The sequence below is a fragment of the Oreochromis niloticus genome, linkage group LG11 (genome assembly GCF_001858045.2).
Source record: "Oreochromis niloticus isolate F11D_XX linkage group LG11, O_niloticus_UMD_NMBU, whole genome shotgun sequence".
NCBI lineage: Eukaryota > Metazoa > Chordata > Actinopteri > Cichliformes > Cichlidae > Oreochromis > Oreochromis niloticus.
In genome coordinates this window covers 5,745,451-5,756,229 of record NC_031976.2, presented here as the reverse complement: position 1 = coordinate 5,756,229, position 10,779 = coordinate 5,745,451, and the positions used below count along the sequence as shown (strand labels likewise).

General features: G+C 41.1%; 1 long non-coding RNA gene across 2 annotated transcripts; it reads left to right on the top strand.

The window, feature by feature from the left end:
* Positions 1–6,157: 6,157 nt before the first annotated feature.
* LOC109204137 (uncharacterized) lies at positions 6,158–10,426 on the top strand. Of its 2 annotated transcripts, none has more exons than XR_003222288.1 (3): positions 6,158–6,217; positions 7,944–8,124; positions 10,170–10,426. It is a non-coding gene; the product is annotated as an uncharacterized LOC109204137 (long non-coding RNA). The 2 variants fall into 2 exon arrangements; XR_002063693.2 differs by lacking the exon at positions 10,170–10,426 and adding an exon at positions 8,229–8,429.
* Positions 10,427–10,779: the final 353 nt, after the last annotated feature.

Here is a 10,779-nt window from a genome sequence, read left to right as displayed (position 1 = left end):
CTGCAGGCAGTCTTCTAAAGAAAGATATGGCTTTTGGCTCTCTACCCAGACTATCTAGAACAGACTGCAGACCGCCTATCACCAGTCTCATAGGGCTTATAGGAGGTCTGCCATGCCTTTGTCATGTCATATTGTCATGCTTGTTTTTATTTGGTGTCGGCAGCATGTGCATTGGAACCTGAAGTGGAGGAACCTTGTCTTCAGCGATTAATTCTGCGTATGACAGTTGGATGGTAAGCTTAGAGTGTGGAAAAGATGTGGAGAATGCTTTATGATCACAGCTGCACTGGTTAACACTGACAGTATGATGGTAAGGAGCAGCATCTCCCTCTCTGGAAAGACGAGGCTTGTCATCACCGGAAATAATCTCAGTGCCAACAGATAACCCACATAGCAAAATTGGTATGGCCCACACAATGTGCTTACAGATGGCCCACATACCGCAAAGAATGATGGCCCTTTGGTGGCCCAGACCTGGTTTGCCAGAGGTGGCCCACACATTGGCCATCACAAGGCCAGTTGCATACACACTGGTGGTCCTGTGCTGGCCCATGTGTGGATTACCTCTGGCAAACCTGATCTGGGCCACCAAAGGGCCGTCATTCTTTGCGGTATGTGGGGCATGTGTAAGTGGTGTGCAGCCACGGGCCAGTTGTAGACACACTGCAGGCCCTGTGCTGGCCCAGAACAGTTTCAGCTCTGGCCCCAGATGTCAGCCTAATGTGTACCTTAATGTACCATGTAATAACAACATGTGTAGTGTACACTCACAAACCTGTCAAACCCGCATTTGAAATGTTGGCTACCATAGCAGTATAGTATTGCAACATGGCATTTGGGTCTTCTATCTAAAATAGGAAAACAGGAACATAAATAGTGCCATCATTGCCAGACTTGGCCCACATCTGGTTGACATACGTCTTATCATGCCAGAAGTCAGCCAGCAGTGCCAGCTTCATACCAGATCAGGCCAGACCTGCTTGCTATGTGGGAAGATACTGAAACCATTCTGGAACCAAACTCTATCCTCCAAGATGACAGAAAACTTCTGCATCTTCTGCTAATAATCTCATAAAATTCTTGTTGTGAAATTTTTGAAAATCTGCAGTAAAAACAAACAAATGCAGGTGAACTATCATGACAGATAACAAGGCTGAAATCTTTACAATCAAACTGTACATCTGTCTACTTCAACCACTTTAGATCTCCGAGCACCAAACATCAATGATGTTAACACATAGTGAGGACTCCTCCTTCCAGTGGAGCCCTGTAGTCTGTTAGCATGGAAAAACTTCCTCACTGGTGCGGGATCGAGGTGTTGTGATGGTGATGGCAATTCCCATTAAGTGGGGCAACAGTCTCTGACTTCTTTCACACTCAAAAATCAGTGCAGAGGAACAGCCATACAAAGCTAAGCTTGAATAATTATTCTTTTCCTAAAAATTTCCATACAGACTAAACAATGAGGTCGGAGTTCAGGCTGCTCTAAAAACTCTTGGCTTTTATGACACAAAAAGAGGCGACAGACTTATATAGTCATCTCAGACACACATACTGTTCAAAACTGTTTGCTGATGTAAAATCAGAGGCAATTAGTGTAAAAGGAAGGATGGCTTTAAAGGGAGAATAGGGTTGCTCAGGACAATTAAGTGGTGCATCGAGTATAGTATAACTATTTTAGACTACAACTGTAAACCATGTAAGCCGGCTCAGGCAGAGTGAGCATAATGAACACACAGACAAGCTCTAGCTCTTACCTTAGCTGTCTTCCCTCTCCTTCAAGGTGGATCACACGATTTGTGGCAGGAATGTCCCACTGCACTGGTTGGCTAGTTAGAGAATACCAAGGGCAGAGATGGTCTGAAGTTCTGCCGAGTTCAATCACTTGTAGATGTATTTTTTGTGAACAGCACTTTCATTCATCCACTTATCCAATTCAAGTTGTCACAGGGTGAAAGATGAGGTACACACAGGGCAGTTTGCTAGTGTGTGGCAGGGCGAACACAGAGAGACAGATAGCCACTCACATTCACCTTTGACCAATTTAGAAGCACCAATTAACCTACAGTATTCCCATGCATGGACAATGGGAGAAGTACTCAGAGAGATCCCATGCAGACATGCAAACACCACACAGAAAGACTCCAGCCTCCAGTGGACCTTCCTTGCTGTGAGGCGACAGTGATAACCAGCGCACTGCCTTAATTTAAGCTTAAGAATTTAGTTATTAAAGTGGGCTTCAAACTATCTCAGTATGTTTAGCTTGTATTGGTGCAAGCTAGCATCATAGTCTTGTCATTCTCGTCACAGTTTTCATAGTTTTCACAATTTTTCATAGCTAGTTTCTCAGTTTAGTTATTGTATCTTTTCTGCCCCAGTTTTTATGTTTGTTTTCGTCATCAGCCCTAATAAAGGCTCACTCTTGGTTAAAGTCGTGTTCCGTCTCCTGCAGTGTCTACTCTTGGGTCAGTTTAAAAAAACCACAATGGCTACCCCGCCGTGACAACCTTTGACTTAAACTGAACTTGCATTTCTTCTAGTTTTAACCTTTATTACAATCGTTATTATAAAAGAACCCTATTTAACTAAGGAAAACAATCTACATTAAGCCTCAAAACATATTTAGGACTTGTGAAGAAGATGATACAGCCTGTTAAGGTATAAGTGAGCCTATCAGCATTACCAACAGCGTATAAATAATTAACTTTTAAATGATGTTTCTCTATGTAAAATTACTCTTTTACTACATGTGACTATTCTGCAGTGGAGTTTAAGTTTGCCTTTTAATTAGGATAATGACATGTTTGTTGAAAATTAACTTATTTAGCTAATATTATTAAGGTTTGCTTTCATTGTTCTTTTTGTTCTTGTTACCAGCGAGCATTTTTAAAGTAAAGCTCATATCTACCAACATATTTGGGCCTGCTTTGAAACACAATAGCTATAAAGTTGTGCAGACAACATTGAGCCAGTGGAAATTAATCAAATTAAAATGAGCCTATGTAAAAAACTAATAAAACCCTCTTTCTGTGTGGAGTTTGCATGTTCTCCCCTGTTTGCATGGGTTCTCTCCGGGTACTCCGGCTTCCTCCCACAGTCCAAAGACATGCAGTTAGTGGGGTTAGGTTAATTGGAGACTCTAAATTACCCATATGTGTGAATATGAGTGCAAATGGTTGTCTGTCTGCGACAGACTGGCCACCTGTCCAGGGTGTACCCCACCTCTCACCCTAGGACAGCTGGGATAGGCTCCAGCGCCCCCGCCCCCTCCGCGACCCTGAAAAGGATAAGTGGAAGAGAATGGATGGATGGATGGATGGAATAAAACATATGGGAACCTAATATCTTTAAAAGTGTAAATGCAAAATGAAAAGCAATGGCCAACAGTCAGTTATAGCATAAAAAAAGACAAATTAAAATAACCATTCTTTGTTTCAATATTCATAATCATCTAGTGTTTTGTCAAAGCCACAGGAAGATGGACAAAAGATCCACAGTTTTGCAGCTGTGTGTATGCATTTATTTGCTGCACTTACTGATGTGTTTAGATACACGGCACGAGGTTTATTGTATTGCCCTTCTGCTGTCATTAAAAATGTTTTTTGCTCAAGCCTGTTTTTGTTCATATTTACCACTTTAACAGTAACAGTGCATCAAAATGCAACAAAATACATGCCACAAAACCGACTACCAACAAACTAAAAGGTAAAACTGCAGAACTGCATCGCCCTGCATCATCAGGACGTGGGCTTAGATTATTCAAGTTGCCATCACTTTGTTCTTTTTTGTTGTTCTGCTGCATTAAACCCCAGAGGAATATACCATGCTGTGTGATGATTCAGTCGTGAGGCAGTTGTATGAATTTTATTATTCACTGTATTTGTAGCTCTGATAATGTAATAAAAACATCCACATGATGCCTCTCTATTGGTTTTGCATGAAAACAATATCAATCTCCACCAGTGAATATTCCACAGCTGAAATCAAATTTGTTTGCCTCTGTTGTGATGAATAGCATTTCATAAAGTGAACAAACCTTCCCATTATTCCTACTGCAGAGTGTGTATCAATGGCATTACACTGTATATTACTTATCTGGTGGAAATAAGCTAGCTGGGAGACATTATGCATGTGATAAATAATGTATTCAGTCAGAGGTACCATATTATGGTTAGCCATATGTGGCGCATACTGTATATGTGTTTATTAGAAAGAGAACGAGGGTGACTGAAAATGTATGCGTGTGTGTTTTGATATGGTTTACAAGTCTGATGTGTGTGTTTCAGCAGGTTATTGAAGCAGTGACTGAAATGCTGGGAGGAAAAGGAATAAATGCAATATGTGTAAATAGCTGGAAACAGCTGATCTGCAAGTGGTGTTAGAGGGCTGTGCAATAAGACAATATAAATGGGATTCTCCTCTTGACAATAAAAGCAACCACACAGGTTCCATGGCACAGTCTCTGACCCTTCTTCGACTCATCCTTACAGAAACAATACCGACTGACGAAGTGGTTCGAAGAGATGAAAAAAACTGGAAGAGGTGAAGATCTAAAGGGATCATCCATGCAAACATATTCATCCTTAATGAGAATTTACTCTAGGATCAGATCAAAAAGCTGGAGGGAATTTGGCTTTCTGCCTATGGGAAATACACAGCCAGTAAGTACATGATCCATTGAACCACTTAATTGTTAGGGTCCCACTACTACTTAAGGACAAATGGCATTAATACTTAAGAAAAACCATAAGACTCTAAGAGTTAATAAAGTAATAGTTTAACCTGTGAAGAAATATTTAATTTCTTTACAGCCAAAGTTAGAGAAGACGATCACTAATATACCCCTAGCTGCACAGACATGACAGTGGTACAGTGACACTATTTGTGAGCTGTGTTGATAGATGCTGTTTATTGCCTTTGGGTACAGACTGTTTCCCCATGTTTCAAGCACAAGCTGCTGATTCCAGCTCCACGTGTATTCCACGTATGAGATTGGAATTAATCTCCTCATCTAATGTTTGACAGGAAAGCGAACGCTAATTCATAAAAAGTCTCAATTTAACTTAATTATCGTATTTAAATTTTTTTTCCACATGCAGCTGATTCTATTCAATCAGCTGATTTTTCACCACTTTTCAAATCATTGCAATTAATGAGGTAATGTCTCAAAAATATGTATGTGTTACATGATTATTACTTGGTGTCTTGTATCTGTGAGATACATTATGCAGATAAAATGTAGGTGATTGATTAAGGCTGGCAGAAATTATTATTCCCCATGTACATTACATTTGATTTCCCACGATGGCAGGTAAAGCATAAGTTAGTTAATGTTCAGGTTCATGCCACCTTTTAGTAAAGGATGTCAACCTTTCTGTGTTGGTTTTAGGTTTCAGGACAGTGTGTGGGCTCTTCTGAAAATTCCTATTCCTATTTAAAACCCATCCATCCATCCATCCATTCATTCATTCTCTTTTTCAAAAGAAAACACTGTAGATGCAGCAGTGACCAGTGTTGCTCAAGTTACTTGAAAAAAGTAATCAGTTACTAATTACTGATTACTTCCCCCAAAAAGTAATCCTGTTACTTTACTGATTACTTATTTTCAAAAGTAATTAATTACTTAGTTACTTAGTTACTTTTTAAAAACACAATTTACAACCTGAATAGGTAATAAAGCGATAGATCTTTCAGCCCAATTCTACTTTTTCTGCATAATCCATCATACAAAATGTAATCAAATGGAAACGTCTCTTTTTAAAACTTTAAATCTTTTAACTTTATGCATCAAGCAAAAATTAAATTATATGCAACATTCTCTGACTGGAAGAAATTTGTTTAACATTTAAACCTATTTTCTGCACATTCCAGCACATAAAATAAAATATTTTTTTGTGTTTACACTCACTCTTTCAAATAGATGAAAGTAAAACACAGCAGAAAATAAATAAAATCAAAGACTCAGCGGTCCTGTTGCTCTATTTTCACCTGTAAAGCAGGAGTGGGGTAGGCGGAGGTTTACCCTGGTGCAGGTGTGCCGCAGCGGTCAGTGGAAGAATCCGCGAGTTTCTCTGTGAGTTTCACATTAAGTCGTAGCGCACTCGGTGCTTGCTTAGAAGTTTAGGGGTTTTTTTCCGCTGTAAAAAGAAGTTTTCTTCCCAAGCACAATGGACACTAATGTTTTTGTCACTTTTTATGGAATCAAACTCAAAGTAAGGTCAGTACTTCCACGCTTTTAACGCTGCACGCTCATACTCTCTCCCGCACTCGATATATTATCCATTGTTGATCTGCACACAGCTGTTGTCATGAACATGGCACTGGCTTAAGTCACTGTCATGAGACATTCTCGCAAAAAATCACGGTTTTAGTAACGCAGTAACGCAGGGTTCCTAGGGGAAAGTAACGGTAATCTAACTACCATTTTTGCAATGGTAATCCCTTACATTACTCGTTACTTGAAAAAAGTAATCAGATTACAGTAACGCGTTACTGCCCATCTCTGGCAGTGACAGCTAATTAAATAAATGTGTGTGTTACATGGGAGACCGTGTTGAAATATAAGAGCATAAATGAATCAGTATGACTGAAAAAAGTCAAAAGTGATCTGAAAATATCATTCAAAACTGCACTATAAATACCATGCAATTAAATGATTTAAATATTACAAAGCTTCTAAAATGATTTGGCAATTTAATCAAAACATCAAGCTTACACAATGGATGGATGGATAATAATGATAAATAATTATGTATTTAAATGCCCACCTTGGCCTCTGTACGGAGCATACCTTTGCTGCATCCTCTGCAGCAGACTCAAGGAGATGTCTTCAGTTTACCCGCATGTGTTTGTGTGTGTGTGTCTATGTTTTATCTCTTTTTTTCCCCCTCATCTCAATAAAAGTTTTGGTTGTATCAGCACAAATTAGCATTGATGGTACCTAGCTAATCTCACACAGCTGCAGAATGGAGCATTAGGGAGAGGGTGCAGGGCCCCGGCCCATCTGTGGAGGGACCGACTCACGGTCCCCTGAAAGCAACATCACTTTGGCCTTGTCAGATGGTCCCTCCAGTGTGGCTTTGTCTCTGTGTGTGTGTGTGTGTGTGTGTGTGTGTGAGAGAGAGAGAGAGAGTGAGAGAGAGAGAAGGAGTGTGTCGTTTGTTTGCTTGTGTCGCATTACCTTACAGAAAACCTTGGGTATGAAAATGCTAACTTGAATGCAGCGAGCTGCTGTATTGGTGGAAAACCAATTCTCTGAAGAGGCTTCCCCCTTTAGACCTACACAGCTGTGATCAAGGTGCTTTTAACAGCGATGACTAATTATTTCACTCTACATTTCACATGAATTATAGCTTTTCTGCTCATATGGGCTCTCTAGCATTGTCACCTTCCTCCTTCACCGGTCCCTCTACACTGAATATTGTTCTCCTCAGCACCCTCCCACTCTCATTCATCTGCACTAGCCTGCACACTTTCTTGCCAAGTGGCAGCCTGATGTCTGTGGAACAGTTTGAGGCCTGTCATCCGTCTCATTCTTCGGCGTGCCTGTCTCGGTCTCTTTCAGAGGCCTGTGCCCTGTCATGCTTCACATCAGCAGCTGTTATCGTTTTTTAGACCAGAGCAAAGAGTTAGAAAATGAAGAACGATCTTTCCATCCCAGTTCACATTACCGAATGGTTGTTTTACACGCTACACTTATTTGACACCTCTGATTAATAGTGTCGTAGAAAGTGCAGCGAAAACAGGGGAGGACGCGAAAAAAGCTGACGCGTTGCCATGGTGAGTGCAGCATTTCAGTCAATAACCCCAGTGACTGGCTTTTGGTCTTTGCTAATCTAATTCTTCTCCTTCCTACAACCACAATAATGACATTATGTTACGGCGCAGTAGCACTGTGCCAGGAAGCAGCCTTTCTACCTGTTCTGCTTCTATATTCCCAACAGAGGCCCTCTTAAAGCCGCCTGTCGGAGTGTCTGCCTGTCTGACCTCAGGTCGTGCACAAGCCCCTGTAAGTGTGGCGCCAGCGGCTGGACAGTCCAGACGATACCAGCTGATACCCTGTCAGCAGTGACGGCCGTGTTACTAGCACAAAAGAACTGAGAGTGTTGTGACACTCTGAATCAAGTGAGTGAGCCATCTGTGAAGACAACACAGACATGAAAAACCATCTAATCTTTTATATTTACGTGGTTTTTTTTTCCCTTTGGCTTGTGTCGCTATGAAACCAGGTGGTGCTTGCCTTGTGGTGCTATAGATGTTAAAAGAAATCTACCAGTTAATAACAGTTACATCTAAGAATTATTTCCACATCAGCTAACCAAACATGCATGCATCTAGCTAACAGCTGGGACACCATTAATGTTTACATGCAGTCATGCTGTCCCTAGTGTGGAATATTTGTCTTGATTTTGCAAAATGATGTGTTTAAATCTGTGTTTGTGGGTTTTTGTTTTCTTCAAGTACCCTACGGTGGCCCTGAGAGGCCAAATGGACTACAACTTAAGAAAACACCAGCAATAAGAAAAACGCTGCAAAACACAACGGAAATGAGAAAAAAGAAAACAGAAATAGAAAAAACGAAACGAGAAATAGGAAAAAAGAGATTTCCAAAATCAAGGGAAGTGTTTTTGGGGAGACAATAACACGACGGACCAGTTGCAGGAACCAAAACATGCTAGGTACGTGTGTTTTAATCTCATGATTCATATAATACTGATGACAGATTTTAGGCTAATAGTTAGGCTACAACACTTACTTCTCATCTTTTCTTTCCTCACGAAACCAATAGATCCTCCACTTCTTTTAAGTGTCTCCCAGCGCAATTCTTAGCATATTTTGGTTCCTGCAACTGGTCCGTTGGGTTATCGTCTCCCCAGAAAAACTTCCCTTGTGCTTTTGGAAATCTGTTTTTTCCTATTTCTGTTTTCTTTTTTCTTTTTTCCTATTTCTGTTTTCTTTTCTCCTATTTCCGTTTTTCCTATTTCCGTTGTGTTTTGTGTGCTTTTGCAGGGTTCTTCTTATTGCTGGTGTTTTCTTAAGTTGCAGTCCATTTGGGCTCTCAGGGCCACTGTAAGTACCACAAGGAAAATCTAAATTTTTTGCTGTTTATTATGGTTTAAGTTTACATTTGTATGGCTGATAGCTACAAAAACCTCACACTCACATCCTTCTGCAATTCTGCAAATTTCTCACTGCTCATAAAAATGCAATCTTATTCAGCTTAGCTCTCTGACTCACTTTCATCTGGAGTTTCCAATAAGTTTTGAACTTTTTTTTAATTGTTACTCGATTAAGAAAATTGTGACTTAAAAAAAAGAAGGCACACATTTCAAACAAACAAATCACATGAACAGTAAATGTTGCTGTACTGAGCAGTGTGAAAGGAAGAATGATGATTTCATATGCTACTGGTGTGTGTTCTACTGGGACACATTTACCCAAATATCCTCATGTTCTTGCTTCATTATACCAGATGTGCTGTGCACAATATGTTTTTAATGCAAAGATGCAGTATTTAGCTACCATTCAGCCCATAGTGAAGTGCAAACTTTGAGACGCTGTTTTTCGACCCTCAGTCTCTGTAAAAGTTGATTATCAATGCAACAGAGGAAACTAAAGATTCAAAGAAAAATAAATATCCAAATAGATGAATAACATCACACTGGAGCTAAAAGCATTGTCAGCAGATATGTGCTCAGCATCCATGGTAGTTGGAATCAAACTAACCAGAGACCATCCAGCTATGGGCCTAGACTAAGGTCTTACTAGAGCTTCAAACATGGCACACAGATTGCACATCCTTTCCTCTCCTCCATTCTTTCTCAGCCCTCCTCTGTCCACAGAGACCATTAAGTTAATGAGACCTGGGGTAGGGTTGGATGCAGCAGGATGAACCCCGTTCTCCTCCCCGCTACCATCCCCCCTCTACCTTTCTCTCTTTCTTTCATCATCTGTGTTTCTCTACTCCTGTTCATGCCATCTCTCTTCCTTCCTTATCTTCCTCTCTTCCTGTCTGTAGTTTTATTAGTGGATGCGTGTTGTAGACACCAAACTTGTGCCACAGCAGCTCAGCTCTGCTTCTCGGGCGACTCAGGGGACAGACATTTCATTTCCGCCCTCTTAACGAGCTGGTGGTGAGTGTGTGCTAACGTGTGTGTGTGTCTGCACAGGAGCCATGAGGAGAGCTGGCTGGTGGAGAGACGGGGGGCAGTCTTCATTGCTGTCCTCCTCTTCCTCCTCCTCCACCACACTCTCAGACAGAGATAATGGGGGAGCTGATAGCAGCCTTGGAGACTGCTGTGGCTCCAAGCACAGATATGGACCGATAACGCCTCCACCACCTCGCCTGCTGCTGCCGCTATGTATATGTGTGTGTGTGTGTGTGTGTGTGCATCTAGATGAAAGTGTGTAAAGCTGAATCACATGTGCTAATACAAGTATATTTAAATGTGGGTGTGTCTTTGCATCAGTTTTTCCATCAAACTGCCCGTGTATGTGCATTTGAGGTTGCGTGTGCGACTTTCTGTTCTGTGTGCTTGTGTCTGTGTTTGTGGGAGTTCTTTTTTGTGTGAACATGTGCAAGACTACACTGTGTGCTGCACCGGTTATGTATGTGTACAGTTTGTGTGTGTGCGTCCTACATCTGCTCCTCTAAAGCAAGTGTGTGCGACTCCCCCGATGTCTCTGCAGCCTCCTTCATCCCATCAGACATTCCTGCCTCTATTTTATGGGCACAAGAACAGCTGGCCACCCCAGTAGGGCATTTTCACAATAAGCCAG